The sequence below is a fragment of the Trichechus manatus genome, unplaced genomic scaffold (assembly GCF_000243295.1).
Source record: "Trichechus manatus latirostris isolate Lorelei unplaced genomic scaffold, TriManLat1.0 scaffold00015, whole genome shotgun sequence".
In the NCBI taxonomy this organism is placed as follows: domain Eukaryota; kingdom Metazoa; phylum Chordata; class Mammalia; order Sirenia; family Trichechidae; genus Trichechus; species Trichechus manatus.
In genome coordinates this window covers 22894621-22915972 of record NW_004443951.1, presented here as the reverse complement: position 1 = coordinate 22915972, position 21352 = coordinate 22894621, and positions in this window count along the sequence as shown.

The window sequence follows — 21352 nt, the reverse complement described above, 5'->3', positions numbered from 1 at the left end:
GAACTGCCAACCTTTCAGTTACGTATTTCATTTTATTTGCACTACCCAGAGGCTCTCATCCTAGACCTACTGAATCAGAACTCTGGGGGTCGGACCCAGGAAGCCCTCCAGATGATTCCAGTGACCACTCAAGTTAGAGAATCTTTGCTCTAAAGGAAAGAAGTCCATGAATTCCCGCTGCTGAGTCCCTCCTTCAGCTAAGTTGTTCAACGTTTCTTTAAATTCTGTGAGACACCCAAATATTTTTCCAATAAATCAAACATATTTTTTTCCATAAGCTACCTCAAATTTGTTTCTATTACTTGCAACCAAGAAAACCTTAACCATTACAGGTGGTCAAGCCTGAGATAACAGAAGCAGACCACTCCATCCTCCAAGTTATCACCACTACCTCCCAATGCTGGACCACAAAGGAAGATATTTGATAGTCATCCCACATCCAGCTCCTCCTCCCACCCCTTCACCACCCACAGATCTTTGGATTTGCCCTTTTATTAACTAGCTTTTTCAGCTCACTTTTAACCCCTGATCCTTTATTTACCATCTCAGCCTAGAAACTGACATGTTATTATAACATCTTGACTTTCTCTCCTTTAGTCAATGCTACAAGGGCTTTTCCCAGACTGCCCCTCCATTCTACAAAGCAGAGGTGTCCACCACTTGTTCCCAGGCATGTATTTCTCCTACATTTCATTTGAGGGAGCAGGAAGCTTCTCCCAGTAGCTAAAGGTCCTCAAACAAGTGACTTGTCCAGGGTCACACAATTAGCAAGGGCACATTCAGATACCAAACCAAGTCTGCCTGACTCCAAAATCCATGCTCATTCCACTGTATGGCTACTTTTCATCCAAAAACCCTCTCCTTAATCCTGCTTCCAGCCCCTGAGTGAGAAGCAAATGGCTGAGCTGAGAGTCTCCCTCAACCCAGTCTAAGGACTGTGCTCTGCAAAATCAACAGATGCTACCCTTCCTTTTTCCATTCTCTTTTACGGATGTGTGTGCATGCATGTGTGTGCACACACACAGGTGCACATATTCAATAAGTTCTGTCCCAAACAGCTGTTTGTAAGTCAATTCGTTTGCAAGTCCAAAGTACCTGGGATGAGGGTGGGAGCGGGGGGTCAGGGCTAAGCTTGTAATCCCCAGGTACATTTCCACCAAATAGGATAGTGAGTTGGTGCTTCACATAAACTTTCCCTTTGCTCTGATATGTGTTCTTTTTCAAAATAGCCATATTTTTCCTACTTTGAAAATCTGTGGAGGCAAGTAAACCTCTCCTTCAAGATCTCTGCAGGAAAGCCCTTGGCAGCTATAACCAAAAAACCAAACCCATTGCCATCAAGTCGATTCCAACTCACGGTGACGCTGGTGGATTCAAACTGCCGATCTTTTATTTAGCAGCCGAGCTCTTAACCACTATGCCACCAAGGCTCCTAGCAGCTATAGTATCAACATCATGGCCTTGCCATTCACTTTGACCTTGTGTAGACTTCAGAGGCCCTGAGCCTATAGAATCACTCATGGCTTACAACAAGCCACAGCACTTTCACCATAGCCTTTAAGTTCTCAAACAGACTGCTGGGCTTCTCCTGAACTCACATTAGGTAATGAGCACCCTCCCGGATGCTGCTCCTCTCTGGCCATGCACTCAAAAGTTTTTCCACTTTTTTGATTTGTCAATTGCTTCTCATATTTTGCTAATTATTGTCAATGGCATGTGGGAACACTTTTTGCATATTACCTGGTTTACTCTTGGTCCTTCACAATCATGCCACTGTCAAAAAATGTATCCCATTTTCACTTGCAACATTCATTTTCTCAACGCTTTCAGTTTTTGAAATTATTATTCCACTTTGGTTTCCATCATAACCGTATGTCTCTTCTAACTAGCATTTTCAACACGCTCACTCACTGCTTCTCCACTTATTGGTCATGATGGTAACAACGCTTGTAAAATACCTTCAGTCTAAGCACAAACACCACAAACATGCCCTTAAGAATCAAGTGAAAACCAAGCACAACGTCATCTGTTGGTGGCAGGAAGAATTGAAGTGCTTTTGCTCTGCAGCAGGAGTCAGCAAACTTTATTTGTAAATAAAGTTTTATTGGAACACAACTGCACTTATTTATTTAGGTATTGTCTAAGCCTGCTTTTGAGCTACAAGGGCAGAGATGAACAGTGACAAATGAAAGTGTATGGTTTTCAAAGCCTAAAGTATTTACAATCTGGAACTTTAAAGAAAAAGTTTGCCAATCCCTGCTCTGGAGCTTTTACGAAAGTTAACAAATCCGAAGTTTGCGAGTAAAGGAGTATACAGCCTGAGTCCACACATGACTCAGGTAAATAGCCCTCCTGAAGCTCATTTGCATGATATTTGCATGAGACTTGAGAGCCTTTTGAGAGAATTCATCCTAAGGAAAGAAGAGACAAACTCAATAGCCTGACCCAGTGAGAAAGTTTTAGAAAATGCATCAGAAGAAAGTTTCTCATTACTACATGGTGGCTGTAACTTCAACCCAAATAACAACAAAAAAACCAAACCCACTGCCACTGAGTTGATTCCGACTCGTAGCGATCCTATAAAAAGAAAAAAACAAACCTGTTGCTGTCTAGTCGATTCCAACTCATAGCAACCCTATAGGAAAGAGTAGAACTTCCCCATACAGTTTCCAAGGAGCGCCTGGTGGATTAGAACTGCCAACTTTTTGGTTAGCAGCCGTAGCTCTTAACCACTGTACCACCAGGGTTTCTGGTGACCCTATAGGACCACCAGAGTAGAATTGCCCCCATAGAGTTTCCAAGGAGCAGCTGGTGGATTCAAACTGCTGACCTTTTAGTGAGCAGCCTAACGTTTAACCACTGCACCACTAGGGCTCCATAGTTACCCTATTGCCTTATCTAATTCCCATGGACACATGTGTATATCTTGGAGGAGAGAGCGTATCTTAGTGTCTTTGTGCTGCTATAATAGAAATACCACATGTGGCTGGCTTTAACAAACAGAAATTTATTTTCTCACAGTTTAGGAGGCTAGAAGTCTGAATTCAGGGCACCAGCTCTAGGGGAAGGCTTTTTCTCTCTGCTCACTCTGGAGAGAAGGTCCTTGTCCCTTTTCAACTTCTATTCGTTGGTTCCTTGGCAATCTTCATGTGGCATCTATCTTCCCCATTTGTCCTTCCTTGTTTCTGTGCCTAAACTGTTCCTTTTATATCACAAAAGTGATTGGCTTAAGACACACCCTACACTGACATGGCCTTATTAGCATAACAGAGAAAACCCTATTCCCAAATGGGATTATATTTACACGTATAGGGATTAGGATTTACAATGCATACTTTGGGGGGACACAATTCAATCTATAGCAGAGGTCTTATCTCATTAAGCTATAGCCTTACTAATGCTGCATAACACACCCTCCCAAAACTCAGCGGCACTCAGCAATAAGCATGTATTCCTCACTTTAGCATCTGCAGGTTGTGTGGGGAGGTTCTGCCTCAAGTCACATGTCTGCTGTGTCTGGCTGTGCCCTTTGTGTCTCCCATTCTTCTGGGACAGTGGTCTATCCAAAAGAGCATCTTCTCTTGGCAAAGGCAGAAGACCCAGAAGGCAAGTCCAGCTGCATCGGCACATTTCAAGCTTTTGCTTGCTTCACATCCACTAACATTAAGCAAAGCAAGTCACATGGCCAAGCCCAACCTCAGTGATTGAGAAGTATGCTCCTCTCATAGAGGTTTGGGGGAAGGAAACGAATATTTGCTGAACAATAATATACCTAAGTAAAGACTGGAAGGCCTGTTTCATCAAACTCAGTAGAAATTTAGGATGACTCTAAGATAGGGCAGCACAAAGGGGAGAGAGGCTTTCTCCCTTTCTCTCCACCTTCACCACAGACCACCATTCGGCTTTGGCACTCTGAAGTGTGGTCCCTTGAGAGATGGCAGCAATAATATGTACAGAAGCAACATTGGGGCAATGGCAGTGCCTGGTGGGCACTGCTGGGCCTGGCAGACCAGCCGCAGAGCTCAACGGGTTGGCCAGGAGTGCAGAGGGAGAGGCTGCAATGCCCAGTAGAGCAGCAACCATGCCCAAAGGTTCCAGCACCTGAAGAACAGCAATGGCGTCCCAGAGACAGCCATGCCCAGTAGAGCAGCAGCACCCCCTAGAGAACATGGTACTAAAGAAACAGCAGCCTACTTGTCCAGCATAGGAGGGACACACTCTGGGGATTCTCAGGAAACCCTGAGAAGGAGATTTTCACAGGAGTTTAAAGTAGGAACACCAAGTAGTGAAACTCCAGTCATTTCTGTTATCTGTGACCTCATTCACACCCACAGACTGGTGGTTACAGGAGAAATTTAGATTATACAAATGTTTATGTTGAACCTCACATTTCAGGCCCCTCACAGCAGAGAACAGGTTCCCTTAAATACATAGAGAGAGAACAAATACTTTTTTTAAGTCCCACCCATTAGAAAGAAGAAGGAGCATTAGTTTCTCATAGCATTTCTTTCTTACCTTCTTTCCACAGACTCATCAAACGTAGGTTCCTACCTACTCCAATCAATATGGGCCAGTGAGCTGTAAATAATCCTGCACCCGAGGCAGAGCAGCCTCAGTTCTGGAGTCTCTGGAGAAGTGCATTGGAATGGCATTTTTGTGGGGAAGCTCCTCCCTGCTCTTCATTTGTCCAGTCCCACCAGGCCCTGTAGCTGGTGATCATTAAGCACTAAGTGCAGCTCTAATGGTGGGTAGTGGCGGGCTTAAGTACTCCTTACCCGAAGGAACCCCTGGGGTTGGCTCACTTACATGTATTGAATGGTCCTGTGGACCCGTGGAGCCATTCCTCCTAATGAGAAGATCGACTGAAACGCTGAATTGGAGCCCAGGAAATGGCTGGGGAGAGGAAGGGAGTGCTGCCAAGCCCTCTGTGAGGGCCCAGTGTGAAAGCACAGCTCTCCTTTTGCCGTTCACCTGTGGCTGCCCCATGAGGGTTGAACAGCTAAGGTGAATACTGTGGGGCCAGCAAGGAACAGTCTTGACCTTCACCTCCATTCTACCTCAGTTACCATTCCCATGACAACACCCTCGAGCTCACGCTTACCCAGAACTACCCTGCCTCAGAAATCCATTCTGCTCATGGTCACCTGCTCTCCAGCTCGCTTCCATCTGCCTCCCACCATCCCTGCCTTTCTTCTGGGATTCTCTATCCCAGTAACGACAATACATTTCTTTCAGGAGTTCAAGCCAGAAACCTAGGAGTCATTCTAAATATCTTTCTGTCCCTTGATCCCTTATATCAATCTACCACCAAGTCTTACTGACTTTTCCTCCTAAATGTCTCTCAGATCTCCCCACCTCTCTCTATCTTCTTTGTCCAGCCTCTCATCATCTCTTGCATGGACCACTTCAGTGACCCTCTCCGTCCGTCAATGATAGGGATCCTGTTGTATCCATCTTTGCATCTCAAATGTTGCTCCTGGGCCTGGCATAAGATAAGCACCAAGGAAACTCTTGTTGAAAGAATGAATGAATGAGTGAAAGGGCCAAAATTATTCATGAGTTCTCAGCTTTCCCAAACTAGCTATGTGAATTCAGAGTGCTCACTTCTCTACTCTGAGTCTCTGTTTCCCCATCAATTGAACAGAGATAATCCAATCTCAGGTAGAATTGTTACAAAGATTAAAGGAAATAATACTGAAGGAGTTGTGTTTTTCTCCTAATATTAATCTGAAAAACAGTGGCCCAAACCAAGCAGGGGTTTTTCTTTCTCTCCCATGGTAAGAAGCCTAGAAGAGGTTGTTGCTACCACTGGCACAGAGCTCAAGAGCATCTGAGCCAAGACTTCTGTAATACTCTTGGCCTTTTCCTTGTGATTACCTCATGATTACAAAATGGCCTCTGTACCTCCAACCTCAGCCTATGTTCCAAGTAAAAAGAAGGGAAAATGCCAAGGGCAAAAGAGGAGAAGGAGTGCAGGCTAGCTGACTTGCCCTCTTTCAAAGAACTGTACACACTTCCAACTAGGCAAGAAAATAAAGCTTTGGACAAAGCATCAAACATCTACTTGATTGACTATTTCAGTCAGGGTTCTTGGTTGTAGGTATTGAAAACATTTCTGGCTATCTTAATTTGTTAAAAATAATTTTTTGAAACAATATTGGAGGCTCACTAAATTGTTTGGAGGCTGGTGAACTAGGGTGGGAAAATAAGCAAGAATCAAGGGCTCCCTCGAGGGCCAAAACACAGGAAATGACCTGGCCAGCAAGCTCTGGCTGCTACAGCAGGATGCCACGGACACTAGCCACAACTGCCGCTGTCACTGGGCACCACCTCAGCTACCACAAATGAACTCCTAACCATGGTTGTTTCCTTGCATAATTTGCTCTAGACTCAAATTCCTGTGTGCAGAGCAACTGATGGGTCAAACTGAACCTATCAGTCAAGGTCCTGGCAGAGGAAAAGGTGTCAGGAATTGGGTAATTTGAGAAGATTTAATAAAGAGGCTATTTACAAAGGGGAGGGGAGGGTGTAGGGAAACCACAAGGCAGGGTGCAGCATTGTGGGGTTGGTAACAGCGAGTTGCCATTATTGGCCTAAAGAGGCTGGTTACTAGAACCCAAAAAGAGTCCAGCATTGGAGAAGCGCTGTCTACAGGAGCTGTGACCTTTGGTAAGTGGACACAGTCTGTCAGCTCAAGGTGACCCATCAGGGAAGGAGCTAGGAAAATAAAGATGCTGACCTCACTGTTTTCCCTCTCTCTCACCTCCTACAGTTCTCTCCATTGACCATACCTGAATTGGTCCCAGAGGGCAGTGAGCCTATTGATGGGGTCCATAAAAGTCAGCCTCTTTGGGCACAGGGAGTCTCTGGGTGACACAGTTAACATGCTTGGCTGCTAACCAAAAGGTTGGAGGTTCAAGTCCACCCAGAGATACCTCAGAAGAAAGTCCTGGCCACCTATTTGCAAAAAGTCTGCCATTGAAAATGCTATGGAGCACAGTTCTCCTTGATATACTTTGGGCTGCCATGAGTTGAAATCAGCTCGACAGCAACTGGTTCCTGGGGCACAGAGCAGAGTGGAAAAGGGTAGGGAAAGGATCTGAAGGAGCATGTGATGGTTAAGATTGTGTGTCAACTTGGCTGGACCATGATTCTCAGTGTTTTGGCAATTATATAATGTTGTGATCACTTCCCTGTTGAGATTTGACATGTGATCACCCCCATGATGGGGTCTGCTGTGAGTAGCGAATCACTTGAAAGGGAGTTTCCTTGGACTTGCGGCCTGCATCGAATATAAGCAGACATTCTGGCAAGTCTTGGGGGCTTTTTGCTCATGCAAGATCCTGCAGCTGGCTCCTGTTCATCTGACCTCCAGTTCTTGGAACTTGAGCTAGCAGCTTACCTGCAGTCTTGCCTGCTGATCTTGGGATTCGTCAGTCTTCGCAGCCTGTAAGCAAGAGCCCTGCTCTCTGACCTGCCAATCTTGGGTTCGCCAGCCCCTGCGGCTACGTGAATCAGGAGAAGCCTCTATCCTAACCCATGGACTTGGGACATTCCAGCCTCTACAACTGTGTGAACCATTTTCTTAATATAAATCTCTCTATATATATTTATAAGCTTTACTGATTTTGCTTCTCTAGAGAAGTCAGCCGAAGACAGAGCAAGCTATGTACAACAAACCACCTTTTTGCCTCCTAGGATCCACTTCCATCATTTTCTGGGTAGAAAGTTCATGTCTTCAACACAGAGAACACATAAGGTCCATCCACCACCATATCATCACAGGGTGAGGTCAATTCAGTCAAACTCTCTACTGAAACTGAAAAATTTAGCCACTATCAGTGTTCTTCATATAAGGTAGGGAAGGAGCAAAAGCAGTCATAGATAATATGTAACTAAATGAGTATGGCTGTGTTCCAACAAAACTTAATTTATGGATGCTGAAATCTGAATTTCACATAATTTTCACATCTCTCAAGCTATCATTCTTCTTTTTATTTTTTCCCAACAACTGAAAAATGTAAAAACCATTCTTAACTCAAGGGCCATATAAAACAAGCAGTGGGCTGGATTTGGCCCATGGGCTACAGTTTGCTAACCTCTATACCCATTAAACCCACTGCCGTTGAGTCAATTCCAACTCATAGAGACCCTATAGGACACAGTAGAACTCCCCATAGGGTTTCCAAGGCTGTAATATTTATGGAAGCAAACTGCCACATACTTCTCCAGTGGAGCAGCTAGTGGGTTGGAACCACTGACCTTTTGGTTAGCAGTCGAGTGCTTAACCACTGTACCAGCAGGGCTCCTCTGACCTCTGTAGCAGACCTTTAACACCACTCCCAGGAACTCAAGCTGGCACATCAAATCCTGAATCCTAGGTGAGCATACCCATGTCGATGGATCTGGCCTGAAGAAATCGTGCACATGTTACTCTCCACCCTCCCTCTAATCTCCTGCCAATGGTCCCCATTGGCTGACTGGCTTCCTTGGGCACAGAGCAGGGTGCAGAAGGCTCGGGACTAGTTCTAGGGGGAGAATTATCCAGAAGATATCCAACACACCCAAGTCAGGGGTTCTTATCCTGGTGGCCAGGGGCAGAAGGAGGGAGGACCTCTCCTCTTCACCTTCCTAGAGAGAGCACTACATCACAAGAGAGGGGGGTGGAATGGGGACGTTGCAAAGTAATTATTTTTATTTTTTTTTAATTGTGGTGAAAATATACATAATAAGATAATGCCTGCAATAATTTTAAATGTCAGATATCCACTGCAATGTTGTTTTCATCAGCCTCAATTGGTTGTCTTAGTGTCATGTTGATACAACCCAAATCTCCAATAGACAAGGTCTACAAATGTTCGCTGCCACCGCACAGGAAAGACCAGCCCCCGGGGTGCCCAAGAAGGCCTCACACAACATTTCTCTCCCCACAGAACTCTCAGATCATCAGCACCCCTGGCCAAATTGACTTCAAATGTCATCATCAAACAGGGATGTGCACCTGCGTGTGTGCAAGTCTTACTAATGCCCAGCCTTAGCCTAAAGGGCAGTACACTGTTCAGCACAAACCAAAATACCACAAACTCCCCCGTGTGAGCCGTGCGCCATGTAACTTCTCTTGGGCATCCAGCAAGGCCACAGTCGTGAAATCAATGAAAGTGCTTTTCATACTGGAGGGGTAGCCCTGACAGCGCAGCTCACTTGGAACCTTAACCAGCCCTCCAGGCGATGGTTAGGCTAAGACCGCATGGGGAACGTTAGCTGTAAACAACTTTGTGTACACGTAGACCTCACACACAACACACATACTCTACACACTTCACCCACAGCATGCATGCACACTGCAGAGAGGGCTACCGGCTGGCACACCGTAAACAATCCTACACACTCAGACACAAATACACACACACGGATCTTTCTTTAAAATAGAATTGTGCCACGAAAAACACTTTAAGCTATGTACTTAGCAAGCCCAGAGATGCTGTGTGGGAGGCAGGTAAGGAGCTGGGTTAGGGGAGGAATCTTGAAGGCAGACATAAATGGAGTGGAGGCAGCCAGGTTTATCTCAAAGTTGTTTTATGCCTCTCACAATAGCTATTGACATCTCAGAAGTTAGGAAATGGAAAAGCGAGTATCATCTTACACTATCCACTTAGCTGAGAACTGAGTTCGCCAAAAGAGAGAGACATAAAGGGGGAAGGAGGGTCGTTTGTCCTCAGAAATGACTAAGAAGGAACTATCTGTAATGAAAACAGCCCAGATGCTAGAGACACCCAGATTTGGGTTCCAATCTCATCGATTAGCTGTGTGACCTTGGGCAAGCTACCTCACCTCTCTGAGCCTTACTTTCTCCATTTCATAAATAGTGTTGCTGTGATGGGGGCAGTGGTGGTTCCATGGTAGATTTCTCACCTTCCATCCAGGAGACCCAGGTCCAATTCCTGTCCAATGCACCTCATGCACAGCCACTACCCGTCTGTCAGTGGAGGCTTGCGTGTTGCTATGATGCTGAACAGGATTCAGCAGACCTTCCAGATTAAGATGGACTGGGAAGAAAGGCCTGGCTACCTACTTCCAAAAATCAGCCAGTGAAAACGCTATGGATCACAACAGTCTGATCCTGTTGTGCATGGGTCACCATGAGTCAGGGGCCGACTCAATGGCAGCTAACAACAGCAACCATCATTGTGAGAGTTCAGTAAGTTATCTTATCAGAAGGAGCTGGCACAATGCTTGGCGTAGAGTATGCATTTTACAAATGGTATCTCTCTTTTCTTCCCCCTTCCCATGGAGGGAGGAAAAGGGACATGAAATCCCTTCTCCAGGAAACACTGCACCTCAGTGTTCAGTATGACTGAACCACACTCAGTCAGCAAATCCTGGCCACTCCAACATGAGGACTTCCTGACTTGATTCATTCTAAGATATTGGATCTGGTTTTGCCCCTGGTATTTTGGATACCTGTCTAATTTTTGGTTTCAAATGCTGGAATTTGATTTGCTAGCTGCAAATCCTCCTGTGAACCCCTTTAGCTGACCTGCTTCCTGGCTCAACTCCATCCTGCTTTTTTTTTTATTCCTCCCTCCCTTCCTTCTTCCCTTCATCTCTCCCTCTCTCTTTTCATCTTTCCTTCCTGCCTCCCTGCCTGCCTACAATAGCTATAGAGTATCTGTGATGTATCTAGTGCATCTATAGACGTTCAGCCTAATGCAGTCCCAGCAGCAAGACAAATGTCCTCTCTGATCTCCAGGGCCTTCAGTCAGGTAGGAGAGACAGATGTAAAATGGTGGTGTTGGCCAGGGCACCAAGGGACAATAGCTCTCATATTTCAAAAGAGGTGCTATGCCATATGCAGAATTTACAAAGGAGGTTGTCAAAACCAGTTTCAAGTGTACATACAGGTCAAGAGTTGGATTTGGTGGAAATATTTTAGCAGAGACTTTCTTGGAGTGAGCTATGCTGTGCATCCCACCCTGGCACAGGGGGACGAGTGGGAGGCTGTGGGAGGCACTACTGCTGTTCACCAGCCTTTGGTTTTCCACCCCCACCATCCACCTTGAAGTTAGTCGTGTCCATGTACTAGCTTTGGCCAGTGAAGCACACCCTTTCCAGGCAAAAGTATTTCACGGCAGTGCTTGGCCCACAAGCTCTCTCTTCCCATGCTGCAACAATTGCAAAAGCACGTTTTGTTTAGTTTTTCTTTTTAAATTTTGATCGCTATACATTTGCCTACTCTAGGTATTTCATATTAGTGAGATCATACAATATTTGTCCTTTTGCGATTGACTTCTTTTACTTAGCATAATATTTTCAAGTTTCATCCATGTTGTGGCATATATGGGGACTTCATTTCTCTTCATGGCAGAGTAAAATTCCATTATATGTATAGACAACATTTTGTTAATCTATTCATTCGTTAAGGGACATTTGGCTTGTTTCCATCTACTGTGAATAGCGCTACAATGTACATTGATATACATGTGTCTCTTTGCCTTGCTGCTTTCAAGTCTCTGGGGCATATCTAAGAATGGAATTGCTGGGTGTAAGCACTTTTGATACGGAGGTGCTATAAGATCAAAGCAGCCTAGAATGCTGAGTCAACATCTGGAGGACAGCTGCCCTGCAGGATTGCCTGGATTCACAGTGGGCTGAGAGCAAGAAATGACCTTTTGTGTTATTCAGCCCCTTTGGTGGTTGGGGGACGGTGGCTGCTTCTTAACTCAGCATAACCTAACCTAGTTTGATTAGTGTCTAGGTGCTGCAGCCTAACGCCAAATCAAGAGACTGTTGCTTTTGGAGACCACTTGGAGAACTTAATGTGGGATCCCTGTAGTTTCACTGGAAGATTTCAAATGTCAAGAACTGACTGTGGCAGCCTGTGGCAGCAGAGGAGAAGGCTAGAGTTTGGGAAATAACTGTGCTTCCAGAATATGCCAGAGCAAAGGAGTGACAAGGGTTTCACATGAATCTGAAGTAAGTCAAGTGCCCGAGAGACCCAGTGTGGAGTCATCTCAGGTCCGGCCCAAGAGGGTCACGCAGAAGGGTAAGCAGACCTCAGCAGAGATAAGCCAGAGGAACTGGTGGGTTCCCGTGAGAAGGCAAACAGCCAGAAGAGAAATGCCTGTGTTTTAAGTGAGGGGCTGCAGGCAAGAGACCCCAGTGATGAGGTGGGCATCTCTCAAGTCCCAGAAAAACACCAATAAACGAAAGTCCGCCAAGTCCAACGAGTGTTGAAGCTAGATCACCAATGGGAACGACCAAGTGAAGACTTCCCTGACTCCCTTACCTCTTCCATCTCTCCCCAATCCAACCCTGGAGGCATCACAAGCATGTCTAGCAAGGTGGGAGGGGACTAAAAGTGCTACGTGAAGAAAAGGAGAAAACACAAGCACACATATCCCTTCTCTAACAGCTTCTTGCCTGCAGCTGGCCTGGGTAGAGAAAGTAAGAAGTCTTGCCTCTAAGGCAAGATTGTGGGGCTGCATATTTTAATTACTAAATTGGAAATATAGTTGAAATGAAGTATCCATAGGACTTCTATGACCTCAAGGGCCTGGCTGAGTTGTCTTCCAGAGACAGAAGAAGACCTAGACCCACAGACTAGATTTAAACTGGAACAGTGGGAGACAAAAATAAGGCTGCCTTATGATTACATCCCATAAGTCATGCTTATTCAACATAATAGTACAAATAAATGCATAAATATTTCCTAAGATCAGCAAAGTTACTTAAAATATTTGACAGGCGTGTTATAGTTAAAAAGACTATTTGGGAATCAGAATGGGAACTGGTCAGCCACAGAGGCACAGAACAAGAAGAGGTACTTAGAGGACCACTGAAGTGTCCATCCTAGCCAAAGTTTCAGGCCACCATGGCCATGGCCTTGACCCATCAGTTTCCAAAGGCATATTTGTGACAAAGGTAGAGGCCGATATTTTAGGTTGTCTTAGCTTCACATCACTCAGCTTTTAAATCACGTAACTAAATCCTATTTTTCTAATTCTACGTGTGCCATGTGCTGGAAACAGTCAAGTCTCTTCCAGCATCCATTCCCTCCTCCTTCAACTGGGCATTCCTACTGGAAAAGCTGGAAAGATTAAAAACTACATTTCCCAGACTTCTTTGCAGACAGGATTCTGGATGAGAAATAGATTTTGCCAATTAGATGCACGCAGGTGTGATTTTGGAATTCCTGGGTCGGTTGCCATGAGTTGGAATCGACTCGATGGTAATGGGTTTGGTTTTTCAGTCTGGGTGGTGAAAATGATTAATGTGCTTGGCTACTGACCAAAAGGTTGGTGGTTTGAGTCCATCCAGAGAAGCCTTAGAAGAAAGCCCTGGAGACCTACTTCCTGAACATCAGCTATTGAAAATCTTAGGGAATACAGTCCTACTCTAACACATGTGGGTCACCATGAGTCACAGTCAACTTGACGGCAACTGGTTTTAGGTGAGATTTGGCAGGTGAAAGAGAGGCAGAATCTGTCTTCCTACTACTTCCTATTCTGGAAACAATCAAGAGGGTAGAGCACCAGTAGGCTTTGTCAGGCTCTGTGTCTCAGTGTTCAGGCAACTGTGGCGGCAACAGCAGATTCCTGAGCCCTGGATCACAGCCACACCTGTGTACTCTTGACCTCAATGACTTCAGTGCCAGCCCCCTGATCCCTCACCATCCACATTGTGTGAAAAGTAGCAGCTCCCCTGGTGAGTCCCTTCTCCTAGGAGTCATCCTTGGAGGCCTGGCTTAGAGCCTCTCCTCCAACACGTCCAACAATTTGGGAAGTACCAAACTCCAAATAATAAATAAAGTTCTTAAAATATCCAGAGTTTCTGTTTCCAGAACTGAACCCCAACTACTGTCAAAAGTTTCCTTCTGATTGTAATTTAAGTTCTTGTCTTGTATGGCACAGGAGGGAATGCTCTGGTCAGAGGCATGAGTGTCCATTCCCCTGAGTGGTGATATTGCTCAATGAGGCCTGATGTTGTACATCAGACTCTTATGAATTTCATTGGCATGAGTTTGAGCAATTCTAGGACATGAACCACACTGATGTCTACCTATAAGGCTAGACCAAAGCCTGGACATGGGTGAATTCACCAAGGAAAATGCCACCTTGTAAGGCCTTGGGGGAAACAGATCACCTGGCCTTCTCTGGTGGCACCTCAACTTCACCACACACCTCAACATTCCAACTCCCTGTAAGACCTTGGCTCCTTCCAGTCTCCACATTGCCACTCCACTCCTGGTAAAACCAGCCCCACAGGGCTCTACTGCCCTGGTAGCAGATCTGGACAACCTGAATCTGTTCTCCATAGACATCCTCTCACTACTACTGCTACTGCTTCTCCTTGCCTGGTCCCACCTGTGATGAAATTCCCGCACAGTGGGATGGCGCAGTTAGCTGTTTGTCAGGAGACCCTGTCATTTTGGCTGGAAAAGCCTGCTTTCGAGGTATTTGCATTAAAGCATAATGCACCCAAGAAACAAAGCAGACTCTTCTGCACTGCTTCCCTCAACCACAGCAGGAATCATGCATCTAAATCAGTGCACTGGCAGAGATGCCACCTCAGCCATGTTTCTCTTAGCCCTTCCTTTGCTGTCCGTTCCTTTTGAGCTCCCTGGACAGTCAGTGCTTTTGAAGGCAGAAACTATGTCCTATTTGTCTGTATATTCCCAACACCCAGCTCTGGGCTATACAGAGAGTAGATGCTCAATGATGGTTTGTTGGTTGTATGAATGAATGAATGAATCACACTTCTATTTTTGTGCCTCTTTTCTTGCACTTGGTGTGACAGCCACATAGAAGAGTTATCACTTTGTGTTCTATCTCACCGTCTCCTTCACATATGCTTTTCTCACTACACTACACTACACACACACACCCCTTCAAGTCTCCACTTATACAACCACTTTTCCCAGGAACCTTCCTGACACCTTAGACTAATGGTTTCTCCCATTAGACATTCCCATATCTCCCTGTACTTCCTCCATGATAGCACTCATCACACTTGAGTGTAACAACTTGTCCACTTGTCTGTCTTCCCTACTACACAGTAAGCTGCAAGGAGGCAGTGGACCACATGCTCTGTAAATGTTTGTTGAATTTATTTACCAAATTTATTTATCAAACACATGCAATGAGAGTTAGGACCCGTTTCCCAAGGGCTCTTTCTCTATTTTCCTTTTATTGTGTCATTTTTAGCCTATGTTAATCCTTTTTATTGTGTTTTCTTTATTACTATTTAAAAGGAAGTTCCATTGTGTCTAAAGGAGACCTTTTCTCCTGTCCTAGGAGAAGCCCTAGACTGTAAAGACTTTTCACTAAGAAGGTGAAAAGTTGCCCACTAAATGTCTCTGCTTCTGATCACAAAGGAGAGGTCCCCAGAAAGTGGATAAGTTCAGTTTCCAAATACAACCCCATTGCCCGCGCATCCACTGTGTTTCCCCAGAGTGAGGCTCAGGAACCTTCATCTCTAAAGTGTCAGAAAATGTCTGAAAAGTGGATAAACTAACAAAGAATGAATGAATAAGCAAATGACTGAGAGAGTGAATTGATAGGTGCATGGGAGATAGCGAATATCTGAATAAACGAAAGAGAAATGAATTATTCAGTGGTGAATCAATGAGTGAATGAATGGATACCTAAGTGGATGGATGGGATGGACGGATGAATGGATGAGGGAACGAACAAATAAGTGGGAGAGCAAATAAGTGAATGAGTGATTGAATGAGTGAATGGATGAATGAACAAATAAATGAGTAAATTAATGAATGGGTTTGAGTGGACCCTATAACACAGTTATAAACCGGGCATGCTCTTGAGGATGGAAAATAGAACTGGATACTAAAGATACAATAAAGTAATTAAAAACAAAAACCTGTGGCAATATAGAGCGCATTAATCAGTGTCCCAGGATCAATAAACCCCTGGACAAGTCTTCAGCATGGCCTCTCAGCTCCACCCATTGACCTCTGCGTCTGTGGACATTCTGAAAAACACAGAGCTGAGAAAGCGCCTGGTGGGTAAGAGGTTATATGTTTGTGGTTTACCTTGTAGGCACTTTAGACTCATCTGGGAGCTTTTAAAAATTACCAATGCTTGGTACTTACCACCAAAGATTCTGATTTACCTGGATTGGAGCAACAGGGTCAATGAGAAAGTCAGACACTGCTTTGTTTGCTTTTGTTAAAGCCCCCATGAGATTCTAATGTACAGCCGGGGTTGAGAACCACTGGTTCCACAGCAAATCAAATTTTGATGTCACTACTTGGACACAAGCATTTAGATGCCAGTAACATTCTGATGTGGTCTAACAAATAATTAGCCTTTCTGCTGTTATTGTTGTCGTTGTTTTTCCATAACCAAGTAATGTATGAAACTGACACCTCCACTCTACAAGGCTCATTTCATTGCCTGCTCTACCCTCAGCCTCTAGAAGGGGCAGCACCACATATGGAATGAATCCCCCCACCCCTCATCCCACACTCTTAGCTGATTTTACAAGGACGGATGGCTGACCCAGGGCAGAGCCCTGAAGTAGCGGTCAGAATGCAACAAAACTCAGGAATAACGGATAGTTCCAAGAAGGAGGAAGACACAGGAGCAGAGAGGCTCAGGGATGTCTGAAATACACATTGCTTGGTTATAAAATATTTCTTTATACTTTTTGGTGTAAAAATGTCTACTCTGTCAAAATGTTTTGCTTAAGTGACAAGACGGCAGGTGAGTTTTTACAATGCAAGGAAACAGCCAGGGCCCTGGGAACCACCTGGCCAAAGGACAGGCAAGAAATCAGGTAGAGAGTGAGCCAACCATATGGAAAATGAGCATGGTGTTCTTGGTGCCTGGACACTGGAGACCGGGGGAGCTGTTTCTCTGCTTCAATAGAGGGGCTTAAGCATTGGCCACTGGACAATTTCAACACTGTATTTCCTTGCTTCTTTCCTATCTGTATTGCCTTCATTTTTAGGAAAATTCTTTTTTTGGAAGGCTAGTCTACTATTTCCACCTTGCCAAGGAGAGGTGAAAGAAAAGACTTGAAGGAAAATGAGACCAGAGAAAAACACCAGGTAACTTGGGACAAACAATAGAGTCCATGAAGTTTGGGGAGGGACGGGAGTTGGGGAAAGAGGGCAGGACTCTTGGAGGGAAGAGAATGACACTGGGGGTAGAGGATAGGGAATTGCTCACCCATTCCCAGGTACTTGTTCCAGAGGAAGATAAAGAAATGAGAGAGTTGAAACTTGCAGGAGGTAGATTCAGGATAAAGGAAGTTCTCCTTCACACTGCAGGGAGCAGTTACAGAACTCATCATCCTAAGAGGAGAGGCAGCTGCAAATATAAATAGGATTCCAAAACTTGCAAATATATACAGAGTTATGGAGAGAAAATGGTAGTGTTAGGTTGGCACTACAATCTTGTTCTCCCCTAATTTGCTCTTTAGCACCCTGGACTAAGACAAAATCCTGGGCATCAGGAGCCGTGGAGATGACCTAGTGTGGTGATCCAAAGACCTCATGTTTTATCAATTTCTTAGGAAACTACCTTTCTTCCTTCTTGCTTCCTTCCTAATAAGCACTAGTGACAGGTTCCATCTGTTAAACACCTTCTATTTTCCAGGCACTATTACTTTACACTCATTGTTTAATTTAATCAAGCATGCATTCAAAAAGTGTTTTTGAGCACTGTCTTCGTGCTCACTACTCTACGGGCTTCTATGGGTAGTGGAGAATTAAAAGACTCCATCTAGGTCTTCAAGGAGCCTATGATACAGTTGAGAAAACAGAATAAATGTGCATGGTTTATTAAACAATTAACAGATATGGGAAAACACTAGAAATGATTGATAAATGATACCACTGAGTCCTATAAGATAAGGAACCAGTTGGGACAGAGTACTTAGATATCATGTGTTTAAAGAATTTACAGCAAAATGATGAAGAGTGAGGCCCTGGCTCCAGACTACCTGATTTCAAATTCCAGCTTTTCCATTTACTAGCTCTGGAATTTGGGGTAAGTTGTTTAAGCTCTCTGAAGCTCAGTTTCTTTATCTGTAAAATGTGTACGCTAACAATACCTTCTTCATGAGGTTGTTGAAGGATTAAATGGATCAATGCATCTAAAGCACGTGGAACAGTGCCTGGAACACAGGGAGTGCTGCATAAACATTTGTTGTTATTGTTAGCTGCCATAGAGACAGCCGCCAACTCATGGCAACCGCATGCACAATGGAACAAAATGCTGTTCAGTCTTGCCCCATCCCCATGATCAGTTACTGATCTGACCATTGTGATCCATAGGGTTTTCATTGGATTTCGGAAGTAGGTCACCAGGCCTTTCTTCCTAGTCTGTCTTAGTCTGGGAGCTCTGCTGAAACTTGCTCAGCACCATAGCAACATGCAAGCCTTCACTGATGGATGGTGGCTGTGCATGAGGTACATTGGTCGAGAATCGAACCCGGGTCTCCCACATGGAAGGTGAGAATTTTATCACTGAACCACTACTGCCCCCTCAATAAACATTAGTTATCACTCTTTTGTCTCTGCTAAGAGCCGCCATGAGGAGAATGGTGACCAGGAAGACAGGCCTGTCTAGCTGCGGTCAGGATGAAGTCCAGATTCCTTACACAGCCTGCCAAACTCCAGACACTCTGAACCTGGTCTACTCTTAAATCTCATTCCTGCCATCTCCCCTGCTCCCAGTGCCCTAGACACACTGCCCTTCTCTCTGCGAGCTCTTTCCCACCTCAGTTTTCACATGTGATTTCTTCTGCCTGGAGTGTCACTCCTCCCACGTTCTTCACATGGCTGGCTCCTTCTCATCCCACAAGTCTAGCTTAAATGTCACTTCCTCAGGAAGGCTTTCTCTTGCCATCTGTATCCTCTGGGTCCTGGTGGAAAACAATGGCATGCTCGCATTAAGATAATTCAAGAATCTGATGAAAGAACAATTTATAAAAGCATGGAGTAAGACAAAGGGAAACCACCAGGGATAGGGCAGAGCCACCTGGAGGCTGGAAAGATGAAGGAGCAGAACAATGGACACAGCCAGCCCAGGGCGACCCTGCATGGAGAGAGCTAGGGGAAAAGACATAGCCCGACCTCACTCTCCTCTCACTATCCAATCTCCTGCTGGGGCTTCCCTCTGGGTAAACCCAACTAGAATCCAAAGGGCAAAAGAACCCATTGATGTGGCCCATTCAGGTCAGCCTACCAGGGTAGAGACCAGAGTGGGGAGGATGGAGAGAGGGTCTGGAGGAGCAAAAAGAAGACAGCTGGCATGCCATCCAACCTAAGTCAGGTTCCTTTTGTCACCATCGCGGTTAGTACTTTATTCTTTCCTTTAGTTAGAACAATTTATATTTATTTTATTTGTTTAAGCTCCATCTCTTATAGTTGCCATGAGCACTGGAATCATGCTGGCTTTGCTTACCACTGGATACCCAGGACCTAGCACATCACAGGGGACATAGTAGAAAATCAGTTAGTGTTTGGGACAAATGAATAAATGAATGAAGCAATGTTAGTCAAAGGTCCAAACTGTATTGTCCAAAGACGTGCAGCCATCTCAAGCTTAGCTCAGACCAGTAGCCAAAACTGAATATGCAAGAGACTCAATCAAGTGGATAAGGGTCGCTAGGCAGAGACCATACCTGGAGGGGCAGGATACTGGCTCCAGGTCACTTGCCCATTTTGAGCAGGACCTGAGCCCACAACTGAGAATAAGAGACAGAGTGCAGCCCCCCGAGAGGTAACTGGCAAGAACCAAACAGGGCAGCAGGGCCTCCGCTGGGGTTCAAGCCCAGGTAGAAAGTGATGTGCTTCAGAAAAGAACTGAGGCAGACTCTCTGTCATAGGGACTGGAAAACCAGACTCCCTCCATTCTCTGCACCACAGCCAGTGTGATATTTCTAATCATAAATCTGATCATGCCATTCCCCCACTGAAACACTCCTACTCACTTTCTTAACAAACATTTATTCCATGCCTATGATGTGCAAGTCCAAACTCCTTAACATAGTTTATAAATCCCTGCATATCCTGGCCCCCGCCTGCCTCATCTCATACTTTCACCTCCAATGTGCATGCACACACACTCATATATACACAAATACACGTATGCACACACACACATGCACACTCCACCCAGCTTTCCAACACACCATTCTCTTTCACTTCTGAGTCACATACAGTTGCTTCAACTGAAGTACTCTTTACCTGCCACTCCCACTTATCTGGCTAAATTTTACTCATCCTTTGAGGCTCAGCTTAGATCTTGCTTCCTCTGGGAAGTAATCCCTCATCAGAGCACTTGTCATTCCATATCATAATTGTCCATATAAATGTCTTTTTCTCCACAAGACTATGACTTTATGAAGATGGAGCAGGATCTGTGTTATCCGCCGTGATATATCCAACACCTAGCATAGTGCCTAGCACATAATAAGTGTTCAAAATGTTGCTGAATGATTGAGTGGATAGATGGAAGGATGGAAGGATAGATGGAAGGATGGATGGATGGATGGATGGATGGATCGGTGGGTGGGTGGGTGGATAGCTGGATATTACTGGGTTGATGTTAAGAGAAAGGTTTGTTTCAAGGCAGTTCAGCAGAAAACTCATCAAAATATACTGAATACTGTGCCAAAGAGAGACAGAAAGCTCAAGTCATTCTGGGCCCACCATGGAGTCAGAGAATCTGAAAGGCCTCCTGCCTGGAACTGATTCACCAGGTGAGGTTTTATTACCTATGAGTGACCAGGGTCAGGTAGGACCAGGTTTATGTCACTTAGGAAAGGCTGCTTGAAGGAAGTGATACCGGAACTAAAAGGAAGTGATGTACAGGAATAATAACACCATCACTGGACACATTTATTGAACAGTTATTACATGTTAGGCTCTGTGTTAGAGCTTTATATATTTTATTTCATGTAAGTGACAGAGCCAGAATGTGACAGAGCCAGAGTCTGATTCCAAGGCATGCACACTTAATAAATACAAAGATTCTCAGAGCTTGGGGGAAGAGGAAATAGAAAGATGTCTCCAGCAGGACATCCAATGAAGGCAAAGATGGAAATAAGCAGGACTCGGACAAGACCTAGCAAAGTGTCAGCACTGACAGGCATGCAGAAGCAGCGAGCAGGAGAAGACAAGGGAAGGCTTAAGGACGAGATGGAATATCAGGATAAAGACCCTATAGTTGGTCGCATAGGTAGTAGAATGTGGAACAGAATCATGATCTACCTGGTGCTTAGAGAGAGCTTCCACGGATGACGTATAGGACGAATGATAAGGTAAAGAAAGACAGAGGACCAGCTAAGAGATTTCAGGATGACTCAGGTGACAGCTGAC